Below are 23553 nucleotides of genomic sequence, written 5' to 3'. Positions count from 1 at the left end.
ATAGCTTCAATTTGAAATCAACCTTATCGGCAAGCGACAATGTGGTACCTTTTGGTTGAAAACGTCACATATACGTTTAGGCACCGTAACTAAATCCTAGCAAATTATCAATATGCATTTAATAATCCGAAAAAAAATATATGCATTTATTTTTCAGCATATCGATTTAAAATAAGACTTCGATATAACTTTTGTTGTTTTATACATTAGATTACATGACTCTTTATTTCACAACAAACATTTACAATACAAATTTCATAATACAGATATTAAAAACCTAAAGTTGCATGGGGCATCGTCCCCAGGACGCTTGCTGCGTTTCCCCGCTGGATTGCCAGACTTAGCCGCTGAGCGAAATATTCGCCCGCTCGAAAATCGCCAGACACCCAGACAAGTTTATTTGAAATTTCTTTCACAACTTGTCTGGTGTCTGATGACCATGGCCCAAAGGTTTCGACTGCAAGCGCCGCAAATATGTAATTCTCTTGTTATAAACATAATAACAACCAAATACAACAAAAAAAAATAAAAAAAAAATTTAGTTGAAACTCTAGGTCCATGGGGTCCCAGCGCGCATAAGTTGTTTGCAGAAATCGCGAAGCGTCTGGTTGACGTAACTGGTCTGGTGACCGAAGAGCTGGCGGCTTCCTCGCACAACGTATCAGCATTGCGATACAGCGAGGAAATGCCGCTAGCATCCTTGGTACAATGCCTCAAGGGCCTATTTTAGATTTAAGCCAGTTATTAATTTCGTTTACGTAGTACCACTGTATATATCTTGTATGTAAATAAAGAGTTATAAATCCTTAAAGTAAAAATTATAAACTAATTATAAATAATTCGATTGTATGGCAGTGGCTAAATTCTTGTGATTTTAACTCTAAAGCAAAGATAGATATAACTCCGTAATAGATGGATACAGTCTAAGGAAAAAACGTGCCTCGAAAATCACGAAAATTTGATTCTCGTTCAGAGGGCGCTACTAGCTTTGGCCTACTGTCGTATAGATGGCGTTGACGGTTTCGTTTGTTATTTAACAATTTTAACGCATATCAGTGAAAGAACATGGGTCAAAGTTATCAAAATAATTAATGCAAATAAAAAAAAAATTATCTATATTTAAATACATTTTATCGTATTTTTACAAATCTTCAATTTTAGTTTTAAAGTGTGTCGACAGATGGCAGTTTATTTACTGGGGTTACAAAATTTACTATGACAGTTCCGCTCTAGTATAAGTTACTCTATGCTCTAAAATGACACTGTGGTACATTCTTTTGACATACCTTCTTACTTGGCCTATTAAACATCTCGTCAAAATTGTCCGTTTTACGCCCTTGTCCAGCAATCTTACATTTTATTTATACCGCCCTTATACCGCCTTTTGCCTTTATATCTGTCCTTTATTACATCTACAGTGACATCAGAAGCTTCTTATGTCCCCATTACATAATTCTACACCTTCGGACCGGTTCCTTATTGGCACTATAGAACTCGGCCAAGTATGAAGCGGCCATGTGGTATGTCAGTTAAAGCATAGAGTAACTTATACTAGAGCAGCGGTACTGTCATAGTAAATTTTGTAACCACAGTAAATTCACTGCCATCTATCGACACACTTTAAAACTAAAAATGAAGATTTATAAAAATACGATAAAATGTGTTTAAATATGGATAAATGTTTTTTTTTATTTGCATTAATTATTTTTATGATTTTGACCCATGTACAGAATACAGAATGCAGAACTTTATTGGTAAAAGCAAATTTTATGTTCTTTCACTGATATGCGTTAAAATTGTTAAATAACAAACGAAACCGTCAACGCCATCTATACGACAGTAGGCCAAAGCTAGTAGCGCCCTCTGAACGAGAATCAAATTTTCGTGATTTTCGAGGCACGTTTTTTCCTTAGACTGTATCCATCTATTACGGAGTTATATCTATCTTTGGTTAAAGTGACAAGGTAGTACCTTGATGGTATGTGTAAAGTAATCTAACATCGCGTGACTATAATATTATGCTGTCGGCGAGTTGTTTTGTCTCTTGACACAACTAATAAAAGTGGAAAAAATATCCTGACATCAAGGAATCTTTGGATTCAAATCAAACCTCCGTTGTCCTGTATAGAGCAGACAAAATGTTTCTCGAAAAGAATACAATATGTCTAAAAAACTTGATTAGGATCTTTATTATACACAGACAGACAAAAAAATGGAGTGATATTAGAAAATATTCATTTCTGATTTGCATATTAATAACAAGAAATTGATTTGACTGTTGACAGAATGAATGCCAAACTTGGTACTTATTCTGATACCGTACCCGTACCCTCGGCCCTCGGGTGAAAGGCATCATTTTAGCCTCGGACTATTAGCGCTCTCACTGCGTTCGAGCGCCAAAATACCTCGGCAGGTATGAGTGCCTTTCATCCCTTGGTTAACAATCTACTATACTTTTTCGATAGCGTCTATGTCGTATACGTATAAATAATATAAATATGTTACACAACCAAGGCCGCAAAAATATCTGATATGACACCATCTTATTTGTAGTCATAAGAGCGTGTCACATAATTATATTGCTGCAAAGAACTGGGCCTATCTTTATTTATTCATTTTGTACGTACTACGTAGGTAATGTTTAATAAAATAAAATACAAATATTCTTTACTGTACATATGGTGCTACTTTCTGGCACTAGTGCGTAAAGAGCACTTTTCGTGCATATGTCGAAAGTTTAAAGGGCAATATGTACTGTAAAACGATAACGATAACTGAAACGTTGTACGATACACGTGCGAATAGGTAATTCGTAACTCCCTGCGGTCGTGTTTTAATTTATCGCCACTCGTTTCGAATTTCCTCTTTTCCGCACTTGTATCGTAAATAACTATTATTCAACAGAAGAAAATAATACAGAAAAACAGCAACAAAATCAGAGGTAAACAGGCGGCAATAACCTGTACACCTCTAGACAAACTTTTTAATGTATAATAATTAGAAGTTAATCCTTAGAATTTAATCCTCCTTGTTAATATTTCGAAGTAATATAATATGTTAATTCACGTATAGGTGCCTACGATAATCTAGCAGCACGATAGTAATAAATTAGCCCACGATCTCCCGATAGTCGAGTTATTCCGTTTTAATGCATTGTGCCGGAATGGGGTTAGGTGTCGTGGCTACCCGACTGCGGCCCGGAGAGTTATGGCTTGACAAACTTTATGTTTAGAACGGCCGTATTGTATCAAGAATACAGAATTATGTATATCTTTAGACTGTATATGAAATAAAACTATAAAAACGGATTATATCGCATATATTGAATTTATAATACATCCCGACGTTTCGAACCCTTACAGCGTTCGTGGTCAACGGGTGACCGCTACGCCGCCGGGGGGGGGGGGGGGGGGGGGGGGCTGCTAGCTTTAATTTAGTTTAAGAGACCGTAGTAGATTTTGGAGCAAAAATTTAAAATTGATAAATTTAGTCGTTGAAATTATACACGTTTTACGTAATATCTAAATAACAAGTATTGGTTTCTATTAGCACGTCTTCTCATCTTGCCTTTTAATAATGAGGTCGCGAGCGTGCGTCACCGGTAATATATGAAAAGAAGGGGCAGTTTTTAAAAATTCATCAAAAATTTATGGTGGTAAATTATACATATTGATGTATAAGAACAGTTTCAGCAAATGTTGTAGATTGTTTAAGTATGAAAATTACGTTAAAATTAAGTCGATTTTCAGAGAAATTGTCACTTGTTTTGAAGTAATTTCTGGAGAAAATTGATTACGTCTAACTTACATTTACACTACTTCAAAGTCATAATAATAAAAATATAGTCTGATAAACGTCAAGTACAGGATATGTGTAATACAATATTACCATGTTTAGCCGTCCAAACTTTACGAAATTTACAAATAAGAGCGACAAAATCAGTGCTTTACGCGCGTTTACCTAAACGTCCATCAGAAAAGCAAACATTTAGTAATGTTTAGTAATGTAAATGTAATTTTATTTTGTATTAATTAAATTTTTAAGTAGTCTTATTAAATGCTAATTTAGTCTGATTTAGTTGTTTCTGTTTCGTATTATGTGTTCTATTTATTTTCAGTTGTTTATCGTTAAGTTAAAGATAACTAAAATGCATCTTTGTTTATGAGTTTCCTTATTGCTAATTGCAAGTAGAAATGCCCATTATACTACCTAATAGATGTCTTAATTAGCCAAGGTAAGTACATCTTTACTTATAGGTACCAACTTTAAACGTGCATATAAATGTAGGTTGCTCAAGAGTACTTAACGCGTAAATATTGCCATTCGCCATTCATTCATTCCTTCATTTCTTTCGTTTTCATGTACATAAACTAACAAAGGTGTTAAGCAATAAAAATAATGTCAGTCCATGACGCCCTGCTAGGGCACACAACATACTTAAAACTAATTAAATTAGCTTAAGAGTTTAAAGTGTTATAGTTAACGCTATCTCTATTGAGCTCTTTCACTTACCTGTACTGACAATGGCATTATGTTAAACAAAAGCCATTATTTCTTTTGTGCCTGAGCGTGTGGCCTTCGTGCCTGAGCGCGTGGCCATTGTGTGTGAGCCTCAGGCACAAAGGCCACGCGCTCAGGCACAAAAGAAATAATGGCTTTTGTTTAACATAATGCCATTGTTAGTACAGGTAAGTGAACGAGCTCAGTAGATAACCGCATACTATAACTAGTTATTCCCGCTATATCGACGAGACGTGCGTCAAAGCACTTCACACCTCTTTTGTCCTTTTGTATTCGTAAAGATAAAGTTTTATATCTGTTACTATAACCGTTTTACTGCAGCCCCATCTGTGTTAAGCTTTGCGCCTCTTTGCCCTATATTCTACTTTAGAAAAACGTAGAAAACGCAAAAAACCATGCAACATGTCTTCTACGGAAACAAGTTGTTACATATATATTAAGGTTAACTCATAACAGCTTTAAAGAATGACTCTAATTATATTTAAACACATAACTAACCTTTGCAGGAAAGTTGTAAGTAATGATCTTTTCCCACGGTCAGAAGGGCAGTAAGGACTGGCAATGTTAAGTAAGTCTAAACCAGAATTTGATTCTTAAATTGAATTGAATTAAGTAATAAAAAATATTGTTCTTCCTCCTTATGTTAGCTCTATCCCAGAAGCTATGATCGGTGTTTCCCTGATGCGTGATCGAATGAGAAATGAGGATCACTTCATTTCGGGAGAACTAAAGTTGTCGACATAGCTCAGAGAATTGCCAGACTTAAGTGGCAGTGGTCGGGCCACATTGCTCGCAGAACCGATGGCCGATGGGGCAGAAAGGTTCTCAAGTGGCGACCACGTACCGGAAGACGCAGCGTGGGAAGGCCCCAGACTAGATGGACCGACGATCTGGTTAAAGTCGCGGGAAACCGTTGGTTGAGGGCAGCGAATTCGTTGTGGAGATCCTTGGGGAAGGCCATTGTCCAGCAGTGGACGTCTTTCGGCTGAGTTGATGATGATGATCCCAGAAGCATCCTACAGAAATCTAATCCGAAAAAATGCACTTGCTGATACGAGTATACTGAGAGGTAATTATATCTTATTGGAATTACTTCGTTTTCCTCAATAAATTACGTTATTTATCGCAAGCAGACCAAAAACAAAAAGAGAGAGCACAAAAGACAGAAAGGGAGTGACAGAAGAGGTCTGCTTGCGGTGCTGCGACCAAAAACGTACGGTACGGTAAATAATAAACGAACTTATCTCGTGCTAAATGCACGTGATAAGGTCCCATTTTAAAATATGAATATTGAACGTTTTAGATTCTATCAATATAACACAAATTATATATGTACATGCACCTTGCCCGTTGATGGCTATCTGGGCCAAGTTTTTTGTCTGTAGAATTTTGTACATAATTAGTAAATTTTATTCTGTTTGTTAATTTTTCTTTGTTAAATAAGACAAGTACTTCAACTACGTAAGAAACATTCCACGAATGACAAAGCGTGCTTGTATGAGTTGTATGTAATCAATACATATTTCCTAGTGACCATCTGTCGAGCAAGGCCGCTGTGGGCGATATTTACCCACTTGAAGGTTTGTTTGTACTCAATGTTCCAGTTTCGTGGGTCAGTGTTTGAGAAACAATTTAGTTTTTTGATGGATTTACGAAATTAGTGTAGGTGGAAAATGACTTGAAACAAATATGTACTCAACGATAAGGCCAAAGATTTATCGAGCGTAGGTATAAGATAAAATGTGATAAATACAGTAAGAAATGAAATGAACGTGCCTCGGTAAATATGCTTGAATCTGAAGCGAACAATGCGAACATAGTTTTTGTTTACAGATTTTAAGAATCTATTGAGAATGGACCACTATTTCGCGTTAAATATTACATTTGTTGAAATGTCGTTTATGTATAAAATTAACTTAAAAATAACATTTATTTACATAACAAGTTTTCTCAGTTATACAACAAAACCAAGTCGCGCTGTGACTCACAGTTAAAACATCAGTATTAAGTAATTTAGTCAGCAAATAACTTTTTCATATCACCGATTCGGAATAGGGCTTTTTCTTCCCTGCTTGGAGGTATCAAAGTGGCACTCTCTCGGTACGCTCGGGATTCAATTAAAGAATCCTTCGCTTCGTTCAGGAGTTAATGTACCTACGCCCACGCCGTAAATATGTCATTTTGCTCCCTTGTGACACAATCTACTATGAAATGATTACTACTTTATACGAAATTTAAACTTTCATCGCTTAAATTAATTTATTTTAATTTGGGAATACATATATTTCTTCGACTACTAATGCTCGCGAATAAGATCATGCATAAACCCAGAATCAATCTGCAACATTAGCTGAAAGCAAAAACCTCCAAGCAAGTTAGCAAATGCTAACCCGTTTCTGATTCTTCGTGTGGGTCACCAGACCAGTCCTAATAAAGCAACGAATACATTAAGAACGAGTTGAATCCTGCGTTTACTTAGATGTAGCTGCTGCCTACTGCCCCACTGGTAGTTTCTTGAAAGCGTTTATTTTAGGTAGCTAAGAGTTTAGTACTGAAATAGATGTCATATACGAATAGGTTTGCCACACGTCTGGGTCACCCTAACATGTCAGGATTTTTGGTATTTTGTCAGGATTGCGAGACTTGGCGAGTGTCAGGGTTTTTGATCTTTTGTCAGGATTGCGATACTTGGCGAGTGCCAGGGTTTTTGGTCTTTTGTCAGGATTGCGATACTTGGCGAGTGTCAGGGTTTTTGATCTTTTGTCAGGATTGCGAGACTTGGCGAGTGTCAGGGTTTTTGATCTTTTGTCAGGATTGCGATACTTGGCGAGTGTCAGGGTTTTTAATCTTTTGTCAGGATTGCGATACTTGGCGAGTGTCAGGGTTTTTGGTCTTTTGTCAGGATTGCAATACTTGGCGAGTGTCAGGGTTTTTGGTCTTTTGTCAGGATTGCGATACTTGGCGAGTGTCAGGGTTTTTGGTCTTTTGTCAGGATTGCGAGACTTGGCGAGTGTCAGGGTTTTTTAGAAACCTCAATGAACCCCTAGATGCTAGCTAATATGAAGTTGGGCAGAGGAAAGGGCGTATGCTGTAGTTACAACATATGATAGCGAGCGAATTTAGGGGCGAATGGCCCACGTGAAGACTAGTTACGACTTCAGGCAGATATAAATAAAGTCAGCTAACTCTCCACCGACTTTGACGTGACAAAGTATGAGTGCCAGAATAAACGTCATGTGTTCATAGAAATTGATGTCTATAGTGATACTTTCAGGCTATGCAAAGTCTGCACAGTGTTAGCTTGGACAGCTTCCGAGTCTAGACGGGTAAAAGACACAGAAGTTACCTCAACTGATTACATATTTTTTCTAGGCTAAACATCAAACAAAGCGTTACATAAAAATGGTAGTATCAATAAAAGTATCACAAGTCGTAAACACACTGATACATGGCTTGGTTTATGAATGGTTGGACCTTGGCACACTTATACAAACATTTAGTATAGTGTCCATCCAGGTATCAGACACAGTAACATAATGTTAAAATTATGCTATGGTTTTATGTGCTATACATAATAAATGAGTTGGGAATTAGGTTGCAAACATATTTTACAGTACACATGGTGCTACTTTCTCGCACTAGTGCGCAAAAGAGCACTTTTCGTGCATATGTCGAAAGTTTAAAGGGCCATATGTACTGTAAAACGTTGTACGATACACGTGCGAATACGAAATTCGCAACTCGTGTCGATTTAAAACACTCCCTGCGGTCGTGTTTTAATTTATCGCCACTCGTTTCGAATTTCCTCTTTTCCGCACTTGTATCGTAAATAACTATTAATACACTGTTCAATATTTGTTTTTGGGGATAATGCTGGGGACATTAGCTTAAAACACTATTCTATTGTATTAAGACCGCCTGTATTCTTTGTATTGTTTTTTGTAATGAGGTGTGCAATAAGAGTATTTGTATTGTATTAAATTAGTAGAGGGACGCGTAAAGAATGAAATGTATCGAAAAAGTATTAATAAACAAGTAATAAAAAAATAGGTACATACAATCCGTATGTAAAAATATATCTACATTAAACTTGACTGTAGCATTCTTGACTTGGCTGAGCATTCCAGCACAACAAGATTAAATGCATTCTGATTAATTAAACGCTTTAAATGTATTTTTTGTGATTTCCCACATTATCCTGGGGACAAACCTTTGGATCTTGGCCAACTGCGTTGTTTACAGACGCCTGTCTTGCATACAAAACATTAAGATTTACCCTCCCATAGAAAATGGAGCAGCCATAATGTATGAAACAGACAAAAAAAATCGCGATTTCGGGGTTGGTCCCATAGTAAAAGTTGCTCAGTATAATCCCAAAACCTCCCTGGTAACGGGAATGCACTTATTTTTGGCCACGCTGTAGATTAACCATTTATTCGTTTGATTGCCACAATACACACAATCTAAAGGGGGAAAAAAACGACAAGAGCAACGCATAGGTAGGTTTGCTGTTTGCGTTGCTGCAAAAGAAAAGGGTTTTGGCTCAGTAATACGCTCCACTCTTTCAGGCGAAGCACTCATAACTCTGCTAGAACCCAGAAATTTTTTTTAGAATATCTAAACTATTGATATTATTTATTTTTTATTGATTTGCATGGTAGGTTTTAATTAATTGTACTGTCTAACATTATTATTTAAGTTTTTTTACTAACTGCTATGGGCAATGCCTGGCAATAAATGATTATTTAATTTAATTTATTTTAATTTAAACTAACAAAAGTAGGTATCTACCTAAGAAACATAATTTATTTTAAGGGGCCCACTGACTATCAGTCCGCCGGACGATATCGGCAAAAAAAAATTGACAGTTCCGAGCAACTGACAGGCCGAATCGTCCGGCGGACTGATAGTCAGTGGGCCGCTTTACTTGGGGTAAGAGAAACCTTACCTAAAACAGACAAAAGGTAATAGTTTCTCATGCCCCTTGGTGACGTAAGAGCCTGTTGGCTACGATAACTGCTTACCATCAGTCGGGTTGTATATTTGCACTCAGTTTTGTACGCACGCGAAAACAACACCATCGTTAGTACAAAGTGCAAGTTTGTGTGGAAAACTAATTTAGTTTCCAAAAACAAAAGGCAATCGGCCGGTCGTTCGCGCAAACTAAGACCGCGTTTACACTGAAAAAAAATAAAAAAATTAAACAGTTTATTATATTGTATAAATTTAAACATAATAAGTAAGTAAGTAAATATTCTTTATTGCACCAAAATTATACATTTTACATACATGTAAAACTACAAAGAAATTTTTAAAGAAAAAATAGAACCAGGTAACAACAGGCGGTCTTATCGCTAAAAAGCGATCTCGAAACATACTGTAAATCACTGTACTGGGTACTTAGAATTGAAGGATTTTTTAGCAGGTTTATTTTGATCGTGTATATCGCGTCGATAACGACAAGATAGAACAGTCATCTTTTATTATCGCGCGATGACCCGATGACAGAAATCGCATCTAGAACCTAGTGAAGTGACAGTTTACATACAATATAGTCAAAGAAAGCCGACAGGGCTTGATGATATGTGACTGCATCCGTGGATCTTTAGCCAGTTCATAGTGTAAGTGGTGTTGCCACTAAACTTATATTCCGAACAGTTTTGTGGAGTAACCAGGCTAATACCAATATGCAGTTTCACCTCAGGATTAAAAGACAGCAGTACCCCCTCGTTTTTCGCGGCCTTAAACGCTAGCGACTCAAACGCAGTGCATCTCGCTTGCACCAATGTCAGTGGAGATGCAATGTACCTATAAGTTAGTTTACGAAGTCGCTAGCGAATATGTCAGTGTCAAAGTCGTGGTTAGGATACAGGTCGCTTTCGTAAAACTAGTGCTTGTGCTAGTTCTTCAGACTACATTGCTCCTTTAGGGCCACTCCTCGCTAGCGTCTCCCGAGCGTCGTCGTTTAGTCAACTTTATGGAAAATGGCGTCGCTGCGCTTGCGCCAACGTTGCGTCAAGCACGACTACGAGACGCTAGTGTGGGGTGTAGAGGATACAATCGGATAGCCAAGGAGAGGTAACATTGTGAACAAGCCTTTAGTAGTCGCCTGCGCATTTTACGAGATTCCATCAACTTTAAGGAATGTAATGGGTGTTAAATATTATTTTTGGATTTACGTTGTACGCTTTATGTGCCTCGTGATATTCCGAAATTCTAAAGGAATTTACGTTGGAGCGAGACACACTACACAGCGATCGGGCCTTTCGTTCCCACCTATGGTTGCCGCCGCCGATCGCGCAGTCGTGGCCGTAAATGAATTTACGTAGGTTTTGTTTACTAAATGAATAAACAGATGTTTTCAGTTATTGTTTACTGTGATTTACGATTGAGTTTTTGAGTAATTGCTTAAAAACAAGTTAATAGTTGATTTGATACTTTCCTGTTGAGATTTTGAATAAATATATGTAGATATACTAAATATTTTTTTATATACCCCACAAAAGCGCTGTTACAAGGTTAGCGCCATTATAAATTTAAAATCTCTTTTTTTCCTCAGTTTTGTTCTCGGCAGCATGAACATAATTCTTCTTAAATGGCGAGATTATTTATTCTCTACCTAGCTAACTACTAATAGTAAAAGCATAACATGTTCTGTATATACTCGTATAAAATTTGTCTCGTACCTAAATTTAACTAAGATATAAGGTTAAACAAAAGCAAACCAGAAACCTTCGGCTGACCAATGGTTCAAAATGGTAATGCTTCTCAAATAAAGGCTTTAAGGGCCACCCCACACTGGCGTCTTTAGAACGTCGGCGTCAGCGCTATAGAAAATGGCGTCGCGGCGCTCGGGAGCTAGGTGGGGTGGCCCTAAGTACTTAATTACATACACTTTCAAAAACCAAATAAGTATAGTTAATTTGCCTACGGAAGCGAAACGAATCATAACTAAGGCCAGGAAACACCTTTACAAAAACGTTAAAAGCTTTCATTAAATAAGAACCTAAGTCATTAGAAGCTAAGCCACGCTTTTTATGGCTGAAACGACCTTTATGCCCAAACGTAAGTCTCCTAACCGTTGTATGTTCCTTACGTCATTGTTATTTTGAGAAGCACCATGCGCCTACGCGTACAATTAGCAAGTGATGTCATGCAACGAGTCCTTATTTGGGTCTATCAGGCTTACAAGTGCCTTTTTAAGGTTTGTCGTACACGTAAAGTGCTTTTTTGCTCTTGGTTTAAATTGGAACGTAGCTCGTAGTGTAGTAATTGCAGAATATATAGAGAGCACGCACGTTCTATGTATTTTTTTAGATTTCCAGATATAACTACGGGCAGGGTCGATTTGGATTATCTAGTACAAAAAATTGTTGTATGATATGATGAAAAATTTTTTTGTCAAAAATAATCATTTCTAAAATTCCTATGTAAATGCAAAATTTACTTAGGGAGCTCCATCTATTCATCAAAGTTGATCGAAAGCTGACGAAATAAAAATAATAAAAATCTGCGGTGGCAGCATGGTTGCTTTTTTATCGCATGTCACTTTTGCACTTACATAATTGTTAGAACGTGACAGGCACGGTGACAGGCGCTAAAATGCGACTGCTCAGCCTGCTGCACAAATCTTTGTTTACCGGTTCGTAATCTTCTGTCATTAAGTTTGCTTTTTACTTTGTTTTACTCTAAAATTATAATTAATAGATAATTTAGATATGTTAGATCATAAAAGAACATTCTTGTTCGTCTCTTGAAATCCACAATGTACCAAAGTTTAAAAAATCATAACTGTGTCTAACGGGGACTGTTCTCATAACGCTAAAATATTATCACGCGACTGTGCATGAGCATGTTAAGACGTAGCGGGTTCGATCCCAGCGATAGCTTAAATTGTGGCGCTTACCGTAACTATAGCGAGACTGGGGCGTGTGTTTTAAGCGGCAAGCGTTTCTTTTACCATTAAGGTACAGTTCGTACTGCCGAACTCATAGCAATCCCTCTGAGGATCCTTGGGATAGTCCCGTATAAACTGCGACGCCCTCGCCTCATCATCTCCCATACGGTCATGTTGTTCTACCAGTAGAAATTTCTGGTAGTCGGAGTAGCGTTATCTGTCTCGTTGGCGCAGTACAGCGAGTACTTGTCGAAGACGTCGTGGACGTTCTGATAAAAATACAACACTAGAATGTTTTGTTTATTAGATTGTCCCACTAATAATAACAACGGGAAATGAATTATCTAATCATTATTGTATTGCTAGATTTTTTTCTGCGGCACAGTCCTGCATTATTACACACATAGTCATTCTACAGTCAGTCGTTTCATGTATATTTCTCGATAAAATGACCTTTTTGACGGTTCACGTTTCGGTCACGGCGTTCGCGTTCGCAACGAGATCGCCCACGTAGGACACTTCTATAGGTATCAAAGGATTGATTCACCCCGCAGGCCCGCACCGCATCGCTACGCTTTGCGTTCGCGTGTTGTTCGCCCACGTAATACGCTGCGTGAGAACATAATCGGTCACAATCACAAAAGTTGTCTTGTATGTTACAATGATTGTCACTAGTTCTCTATAGCTTACGCTTTTGATCTAACTTTGAAATTATTTTGCGTTCGCTCTTAATCGTTAGAAAGTGATGACGTGACATCCCTACCAAATAATTCATATAGTCATAGATGTAATCCGTTCTTTCCGCTTACGCCTGGCTTGTGTAGCAAAATCATTTCACGGTAGATATAGGGTAGGGTAGGAAACAGTAGCTCAGCTCGAACATCAGTGGCTCAGTCGCCCCAATATCGCCTCTATCATGTTGGAATTAGGTTGAGCGAGCCACTGTACCCGGCTATTTTTTTCCGAGCCACTGTTTCCCACCCTAACTTATACTACGACACGTGATTCTTATAGCTTAAGCTTATAACTTGCACTGGGTCTAACGGAATCATTTCACGCTATAGCAAGTGACGATGACGCAGCCGTGAATCGGTGACATGCAAAATCATCGACGCCCATAACACATTCATAAACCTGTCTTCAATGTTGCAAGATGATTTACAACTTATTTAGCAGAAATGGGGGCAACGGTTTACGAGTATGAGCGTGAATATACATAAACATAATAGCATCTAGCGTCCCACGGTCCTAATACAAGTAAAAACCTCCATAGCTACGTTTAATTAAGCCGAAAATGGGCGATCTGCGGAAATAACTTGTGTAGTTTTGAAAATTGGTACGGTTATACCTTGTGGTGTACAGATAAACATACTAAAAGTCCTCAGGGATGGGGGGTGTGCTGAGGGTGTAGGGGGCAGGGGGGGGGGGTTGAAGGTACCTTTTTCAGATTTTTGCTCATATCTCGAATATTTGTACGAATAGCATTATAATTACTTCGGACAAAAGATTCTACATAAAATTTTCTACATCATTTCATCAACAATACCAGGTCATCAGCGTAAAGAAGATATTTTACGGGTAACCCACTCATTCTGAGCCCACATTCATCATTTAGGGAAAGAGCTGAGCGAAAAACACCAGAGTTTAATATTCTTCCTACCACTGAAAAAGATGTCAAAGAGATTTTGGACAGCATCAAAACGAATGCATGCTGACAGGACCAAATCTCGATTGAGATGATCCGCCTCACTCTTCCTTACACACTTACAGTGATTACTGCCATCATAAATACATCTATAGAGTCTAAAACCTTTCCCGACGCATGGAAGATCGCTATAGTTAAGCCGATACCTAAGAGTGGAAAAGTTGAGCAATTAAAAGATTTACGGCCAATCAGTCTTCTACCCGTTCTTTCAAAAGTCTTAGAGCGAGTCGTTGAGAAACAATTTAAGACGTATCTAGAAGAGAACAGCTGCCTTCCTACAATACAGTCGGGGTTTCGTGTTGGGCATGGAACTTCCACGGCTTTGGCACATGTTAGTGACGATATTTTAGCAGCATCCGATGAAGGAAGAAGCTCTATACTTGTTCTGTTAGACTTCTCAAGAGCTTTCGATTGCCTGAACTCCCAACTACTTCTTGCAAAGTTATCATATTATGGTTTGTCATATAATGCTCTAGAATGGTTTAAATCATTTCTAACTAAAAGGAAACAGCAAGTAATATCTGAGGACCAAAACGGAAACCCCATAGTGTCACAAATAAGGGAGCTGAACCGAGGTGTACCACAGGGTTCAATACTCAGCCCTCTTCTGTTTGTAACGTTTACGGCGGACATAGTGAAGGTTCTAAAACACAGCAAAGTCCATCTTTATGCAGACGACACGCAAATTTATAGGTCATTTTACGCCAAGGACTCAGAACTTGCTATCATTGAACTAAATAACGACCTAGAAGCTATTAATAAGTGGTCACATAAAAACACCCTCGTCTTGAATGCGGCCAAAACTAAATATCTAGTAATGGGCACTAAGCAGCAAGTAAGCAGTGTTATTAGTCAGAATTTAAATATAGTAATAAACAACAAGGTACTTGAGAGAGTTACTGAGGCTAGAAATTTGGGTCTAGTTATTGATGAGCAGCAAAGATATATTGACCATATAAATATCAAAATAAATAATGCCTTTTTTAAACTAAAGGTGCTGTATAATATACGCAAACATCTCGAATATAAAATAAGAGTCATCCTTACTGATTTACTCGTATTATCTCCCTTTAACTATTGTGACACAGTGTACGGACTACGGACCAAGGCTGCACAAATATACTAAGCGCACCATCCAGAGAGTTCAAAATGCCTGCATCCGATTTTGTATAAATGTCCCAAAAAGGGCTCACATATCTCCAATCCTGGCTGAGAAAGGGATACTTAACATGGAGTCACGAAGGGAACTTCACATAGCATGCCTGACACATAGAGTAGTGTATACTAAAAAACCGATTTACCTGTTTGAAAAACTATCCCTCCACAAAGAAAATCGATACCCCACACGAGAGACAATAAAGCTAAATTTAATGGTGTTTAAGCATAATCATGCAGGGTTTAAGGGTAGCTTTAGGTACGCTGCCTCAAAAATATGGAAAATATGGAACAATATACCACCGATTAGATATAAACGTTGTTTGATTACATTTAAAAAACACTGCAAACGCTTAATATTTAATAAACAACTGGAAACGGCAAATTTGCGTACCTAGGTAAAAATAAAATAAATAAATAAATAAAAATAGATGAGTAGTCTTAGAGATTTTCAGCACTTTGTTATTTATATAAATTGAAGTTTGAGATTTGGCTAAGTGAGAATTGTATTTGTGTTGTGTAGTTAAATACGGAGCTTATTTAATTTATTTTAATTGGTATCTTGGTCTGGGCTGAAAAACAGCGCCGCAGTGTCACTCACGCTGAGTTGATGCTGGCAGCATTATGCTGACGCCCAAACCATTTGTCACAGCAAATGTTTAGTTATTAAGTTACAGATATTAGGTTAAGATTATACCACCACCACCAACGCTGACCACGAACGCTGTAAAGAGTTCGAAACGTCGGGATGAATTATAAATTCAATATACGCGATATAATCCGTTTTCATAGTTTTATTTCTTAAGATTATAGATTATAGATATAATGTGCATTAAGTAACTTTTTGATATTGTGTTTTCTGTATTCGCTGTTTTGGCAATAAATACATATTCATTCATTCATTCATTCATTTCTCAAATCATGCAAACTACTGTCCATGAACCATCCATGAACAGATTAAACAACCACGGTGACGCTACACATCCCTGTTCGTCCTTTCGGAATCCCGCTTGTGCATCCCGAATCCTCATCGGTTTCTTTTACCACTCTTTTAATAAATATCTTTTCATAAAATTTGCCGACGTTTTAAAAGTATGAGTAATTGTACTTTTGTGGACATCTGTTATTGGCTATGTTTTCTGTTCACTATGATTTGTATTAATTTTTGTATTGCTGTTGATGCCCCAAATTAAAAAAAAAAATGAGTGAAAATCGTGATAGTTTAAATCAATATATGACGCTGAGTAAGCTAATGCCTCTGTAGTTTTTGCAATCCAGTTGTGATCCCTTTCCTTTGTAAAGAGGTACAATGACAGCCTTGCACCAGTCCTTGGGCACTTGACCGTTTCTAAAGCATATATTGAAAAGGCGATACAACTGACTTGCTACAATGCCTTGTCCAGCTTATATAAAATTTCCTCCATATTAAATAGTAGGTACCACCAAAATTTACTAATATCAAAGTATATTTAAAGTCAAAACATCGTTTCCTGCGTTTTTATTAGAATTTGTCTTATAGCATTTTTATTAACTCAAGTTTACAACTGTTCGTTCACTCATTAACAAACATCGGTTTTAGTACTTATGTCCAGGGAAAAAGGTTCAAAATCATACAAGTATGACCAAGCAGTAAAGATCAGTCTAGATAATAAATCACAGAAACGGGATATAAAAATGATTTTACAGTTCGCGTCGACACATGATATTTTACATGTAAACATTTTTTTTCTGTTTTTGCGGAAGGATAATAAATATGGTACATTAATTGACCTAGCGAAAGCGAAGGTCTCCGTTTCAGCGTGGCCAAAAATTATTTCGTGAGTCCGGATGCTCTCGTCTACGTCGTATGTCCGCGGTTCCGTATTCGGTGCGATTCGGTTGTTTTTTTTATGTATGGCGATTACTCCGAGTCCCGTAGTCCGATTTGAATAATTCTTTTTTTGTTCGTAGGGTACCTCCAAGTTAGTCTTGCATTAATCTGGTGCTGTTCTGATGATGGGATCTATGAGGAATTGAAGAAACTCCTCAATTTTTTAGGCACATGTATGGTAATTTGCATGTTTTCTTAAGCAACTCGAGCATTTTCTCTCGAAAACCACCAATTCGATGAAGTGAAGCTGATGATGATGATTGCTTGGATGATAATATTGATAATGATTTTTTAAATATACCTAGTATGTTCAGCGATTACTCGTGATCCGATTTGAGTAATTAATTTTCTGTTTGAAAGAAAATACTTCACGGAAGTTTTGTTATTAAAACTTGTAACTTGTTAAAATACAAATGTATCTCTTTCTAAGGAGTAAAAAAAGACCCGTTGGTTTTACAAATAACAAGCTTTTATAAAACGAATCATTATTTTTATCTTTTGAACTCATTTTCTCGTAAAATATTTTTTTCGTTTCGTGCAAGGACCATTTAACAAGCACAGCGCACAAAAATGGCAATAAGTTCAAAAATCTCATTAAGCATTCTTATCACATTAAAACACTGTTACGGCCGGCCGTAAAAAATGACATGCAAAGTGATTATGCCATACCAGGAAAACATGGATTTTTAAGCGTGCGCGCAATAATCGTGAAAGGGTCAATTCACACTTGAATTAATTAAGTACATATATGTATATTGCCTTGTAGCGTTCGTATGAGTGGAATTTTCGAATCTTCACAAACACAAGAATAATATTATTATTCTATTATTAGTAAGATGTCATGAGTCGAAAATTGGCACTTTTAGTGCTTCCTATGTAAAAGGATAACTGTTTCGTTTAAAGGCTATAGAGTATCTAGGATTACTTATTTTCTTAATAAAACTCAAATAGCATAGGGCCATTTTCAACAATTTTTATTTAATTTTTCTTTAAAGGAGGGCCAATTTGCAACATACTTACACTACGATATCTATATACTGAGCGAAAGCTTGTCAATATCAAGTAGGATGCCTGCTATAGTTATTGGCTACTTCATAGTAAAAAAGAAAGAAACAAGGCAATAGAAGTCTTATTGTTAAAATAAAATTAGTCATGCTATAGTTATTGGCCACTCCATAGTAATTGGCCACTTCATAGTAAAGCAGAAAGAAACAAGGCAATAGAAGTCTTATTGTTAAAATAAAATTAGTCATGCTATAGTTATTGGCCACTCCATAGTAAAGCAGAAAGAAACAAGGCAATAGAAGTCTTATTGTTAAGAATGGCATAACTATGGGGCCAAAAATAGCAGTCAACCTAGCCACGCCCTTAGTTTCGTGAAGGCTATTTTTACCGCGACACATAAAGGACATAATTAATGACGGTCCTGTCCGAATCATTAAATTCCTGTAGGAAGTGGTTTTATTGTTTCTTTGACCTTTATAAGACTTGGACTCCATTGTTCGATTTGGAGATTTAATCTGTACAGAAATTACTAACATTAGGCGCTGATTGTTGTTTAAGATAATTGTTTACTTATTTGGCAATTATTGTTATTAGAGAGGTACCTACTTAGTAACCGTGTGATATTAGACATAATAATATACCTATTAATAGTTATTTACGATACAAGTGCGGAAAAGAGGAAATTCGAAATGAGTGGCGATAAATTAAAACACGACCGCAGGGAGTGTTTTAAATCGACACGAGTTGCGAATTACTTATTCGCACGTGTATCGTACAACGTTTTACAGTACATATGGCCCTTTAAACTTTCGACATATGCACGAAAAGTGCTATTTGACGCACTAGTGCGAGAAAGTAGCACCATATGTACTGTAAAGTATATTATTTGATTTATCACAGAGTTTCAAAATTTTATAACTGTCAAGCCTTACTAGCCTTAGGTCTTATCCTTATGACTGGCAGACATCTAAAATAAAACCGGCCAAGTACGAGTCGGACTCGCGCACGAAGGGTTCCGTACCATTAAGGAAGAAAACAGTAAAAAAATCACGTTTGTTGTATGGTAGCCCCATTTAAATATTTATATTATTCTGTTTTTAGTATTTGTTGTTATAGCGGCAACAGAAATACATCATCTGTGAAAATTTAAACTGTCTAGCTATCACGGTTCATGAGATACAGCCTGGTGACAGACAGACGGACAGACAGACAGCGCAGTCTTAGTAATAGGGTCCCGTTTTTACCCTTTGGGTACGGAACCATAAAAATGGAATTTGACAACTTTGAGATAAGAGTTTTTTAATGAGATGGCTACAACTATTTAACATAGTTCGCTGATTTTAGGTTTTAGCATAGAGTAACTTATACTAGAGCGGTACTGTCATAGTAAATTTTGTAACCCCAGTAAATTCACTGCCATCTGTCGACACACTTTAAAACTAAAAATGAAGATTTATAAAAATAAGATAAAATGTATTTAAATATGGATAAATGATTTTTTTTATTTGCATTAATTATTTTTATGATTTTGACCCATGTTCTTTCACTGATATGCGTTTAAATTGTTAAATAACAAACGAAACCGTCAACGCCATCTATACGACAGTAGGCCAAAGCTAGTAGCGCCCTCTGAACGAGAATCAAATTTTCTTGATTTTCGAGGCACGTTTTTTCCTTAGACTGTATCCATCTATTACGGAGTTATATCTATCTTTGGTTTTAGGTACGTAGTGCAACACGCAGTGTCTTATTATATTGTTGGTATAATTATTATATATAATAATTAATAGCATTTTAAATCGAACTAGGTTTATCACATTTGCTCCTTGAATTATTTTTATGACTACAAATAAAATTCCGATTTGGGTAATACAAGTAAATAAATTTAAATTAAATATATGTAAATAGAACGAATTTGCACAAAAATCCGTTCATCCGTTAACCGATCGTGCTGCTAATTGATTAATTAATACAAATGCACGGAAACACGCACGCATTCGTGCCAGATTGTCCAAAACACACTTATACAACGTTTATACGGCCGATTACCTCTCAACGTAAAAAAACCATTTATAGGGTTCCGTACCCAAAGGGTAAAAACCGGACCCTATTACTAAGACTCCGCTGTCTGTCTGTCACCAGGCTGTATCTAATGAACCGTGATAGCTACAGTCGAAATTTTTACAGATGATGTATTTCTGTTGCCGCTATAACAACAATTACTAAAATTAAAATAAAATAAACGTGATTTTTCTTGCCGTTTTTTGCGTAAAGGTACGGAACCCTTCGTGCGCGAGTCCGACTCGCACTTGGCCGGTTTTCTTTGTATTGTTTGTGGCTTTTCGGAAGTGCTGTATTAGGTCTACTTGAAAAGGTAAATTAGTTGTATCTACAGTCAGTATTAAAAGTACAGTATCAGACTATGCGTCTACCTAAAGTAGGTGTATATACCTATTTTAGTTAGATACCTAGTTTCACTAGACTTATATGTATTGACCGGGATATAGACCGTGATTACCTTTTGTATTGGTTGTGAGCTCCCGATATGGAAAAGGTAATCACGGTCTATATCCCGGTCAATATAAGTCTAGTGATTCTAGTGAAACAGTGAAACCATAGAGTAACCAAAGATAGATATAACTCCGTAATAGATTCCTTAGACTGTATCCATCTATTACGGAGTTATATCTATCTTTGGTGAAACTAACCGTGAATCATTCAAAACTCTTAGATACCTAGTTCTTTCTTACAAAAAGAGATGTCTCTATATATAGAACTATAAAACTGTTGCACATACTCTTTAATGCGAACTGTCGAGATATGCCTCAATAAGGAAATGTAGTATTTGAGAGTGGTAGATGTAGATACGTCTGCTGATTGTACAGTCGCCATCAGATATATCGGAGCGGCCAAGGTGTTCACAATATCTGAACACGCACTCTAAGTGTAAGGCCTGAGTGGACGCTCGAGTTGGGCGTGCAGCGGAGCGGAGCGTGCAGCGTGCATGTTAAACAAATGCAAACGTATGCGAGCGGCCTTAGTGCACGCTGCTCGAACCCCTTGGATGCTCGAAGCCACGCTGCACGCCCCGCCGAACGCTCCGCTTCGAGCGTCCACTCAGGCCTTACACTAACGCTCTGACAATAGAGGCGTGTTCAGATATTTGTGAGCGGCTTAGCCGCTCAGATATATCTGATGGCGACTGTACTGCGGCGGGCCATTGCCGATCGATCTCCCATACAATTTTTAATTGCTCGCTTTTTTCTACTGACAACGTTGTCTTGCATTGCAGTCCCAATTTCTGACATTTTACGGTTTAAGGATTTTGTAGCAAAATAACGTAAACTCCATTTACAGTTCAAGTTTAACCATTTGGGCCACTTGCTTACTGGGTCAAGATAAATATTCTAAACCACATTAGCAAGTTTACTGCAGTAAAAACAATTACTTCTATAAACATGGTTAAGAGTTACAACTTATTTCTACTGTTGTTTATTAGAGCGTTTTCACATTGTCCAATCCGTGTTGTCAGGCCGCGGGGACGCGCCCGGGCGCCATCTTTAGCGGTCACGCACACTACAACAATCATTAAGCCTACACATACGCACACAAACAAATATTATCGGTCCATGACGGGGAGCTCCGACATAGTACGATTAGTTATTCTGTGGCTCCGACATGGCTGAATTTATCGGAAGCGCCTTTCCGATACCGGATGTCGGAAGGCGCCTAGGATAAAAACAGCTGCAAGAGAGTGCCATTGTTAAGTCCGCCTCTTGCGTTATTTATCGTATTTTAGTAATAATGATTTATTAAATGCATAAATAAATACAGAGAAACACATATATCTTATATTTTACTTCCTTCCGACATCCGATATCGGTTCTGACAATGTAAAAACGCTCTTACTGTTTATGTTATACAGTTCGTTTACATTTTTAACGATCATTGTAAATGATTATTAACAGACGAAAGTGGAGGACCCGTGCGAAATCGCCTTTTCATACAAACGTAGTTCTCACTTTCCTCTCTGGGATATTAACGTTATTGAAAATATTTTGATACAATTTGTTGCATATCGACTACATCCATGCCCCTACGTTTGATTGTTTTCGAATTTTTTATTATTATAAATAAGGGCCCACTGACTATCATTCCGCCGGACGATATGAGCCTGTCAGTTAGAACAAAAATTTGACAGTTCCGAACAACTGACAGGCGGATATCGTCCGGCGGACTGATAGTCAGTGGGCCCCTTAAGTTAGGAGCATCTAAAAATTTGTATGAAATCTGTTTTTTGATCCAAATTTTTACAAAAATCAATAAATCGAAAAAAGTCAAAAAATTATACATCAAATTATGTGAAAATATTTTCCATAATTTCAATATCTAGAAAGGGAAATGGGGATTTCGTTTGTACAGAGAACCGGCCGTCCCCTTTCCTCTTAAGAAACTATGCGTTTTATTGTATTATTAATGTTACTGTTTGATTGTTTCAGGTAAGGTCTTCATAATAATATTACTTTATTATTATTATTATTATTATTATGTTGAGAGTGTTGAGACACAAATGAGAGTTCCTCGTACCAAACAGTGTAAGTATCCAAAGAGTTCGCCCTGTCCTGACTTCCCTTCAACAAAATTATCCAATTTTAATTTAATATACACCAAAAAAAGTTCATAAATGATGATGATGATGATACTCCTGACCGATTTCGGCCACGACTGCGCTGTGTAGGCAAATCGCGTCCACCACTACTTACTACTTACTTTACTTACTTACTCACTTACTTTACTTTACTTACTTACTTTACTTTTTGTACTTTTAGAATAGAATATAATACATTTATTAACGTCACATGAAATGATGATGATGATGATGATGATGATAAAATGATGATGATGATGGTTACATAAGTGTAAAAAAAGGAGCGGACGAAAAAAGGACTCAGCTAAATGCCACGGCTAGCCGCAGCGTAATGCCACGGCTGGCCGCAGCGCTGATTTTCAGTAGGGTCCTAACTAATAACTAACTTAAGATTAACATTAAAGTAACAACAAACAAACAATGAGAGAAAAAACTAAACAACAAAAACAACAAACAAATAATGAAAAAAAAAGAAAACAATAAAAATGAATAGATTATTACAACTTACTGCCGTCGCTAAGTTTAAATTGGTTCAATGTCTTGCAATTTTGCTTAGTGCGTGGAGGAGATGAAGGAAGGTAGTAATTCAGAAAAAAATAAAAAAGGTATGTAGTTGCTGCCGTTAGGTACTGTTGAGTCTTGAAACGTAATTCGACATTTTGTCTTGAAGGTGTTAAGTGTTTTAGGTACAGTACTATAGTTTGAGGCGAACAACCGCCTGCGCTCTGTAGGATACGAGAATACGTGACAAA

The 23553-nt window shown here is 37.2% G+C and overlaps 1 protein-coding gene across 1 annotated transcript in view; it reads left to right on the top strand.

Annotated features, from left to right (window-relative positions):
* The window catches only part of LOC134745662 (uncharacterized), a 194189-nt gene that overhangs the window by 13631 nt on the left and 157005 nt on the right, over positions 1–23553 (top strand). The window lies entirely within an intron of this gene.

This window comes from Cydia strobilella, chromosome 11 (genome assembly GCF_947568885.1).
Source record: "Cydia strobilella chromosome 11, ilCydStro3.1, whole genome shotgun sequence".
Lineage (NCBI taxonomy): Eukaryota > Metazoa > Arthropoda > Insecta > Lepidoptera > Tortricidae > Cydia > Cydia strobilella.
This window is presented reverse-complemented; position numbering and strand designations above follow the sequence as displayed.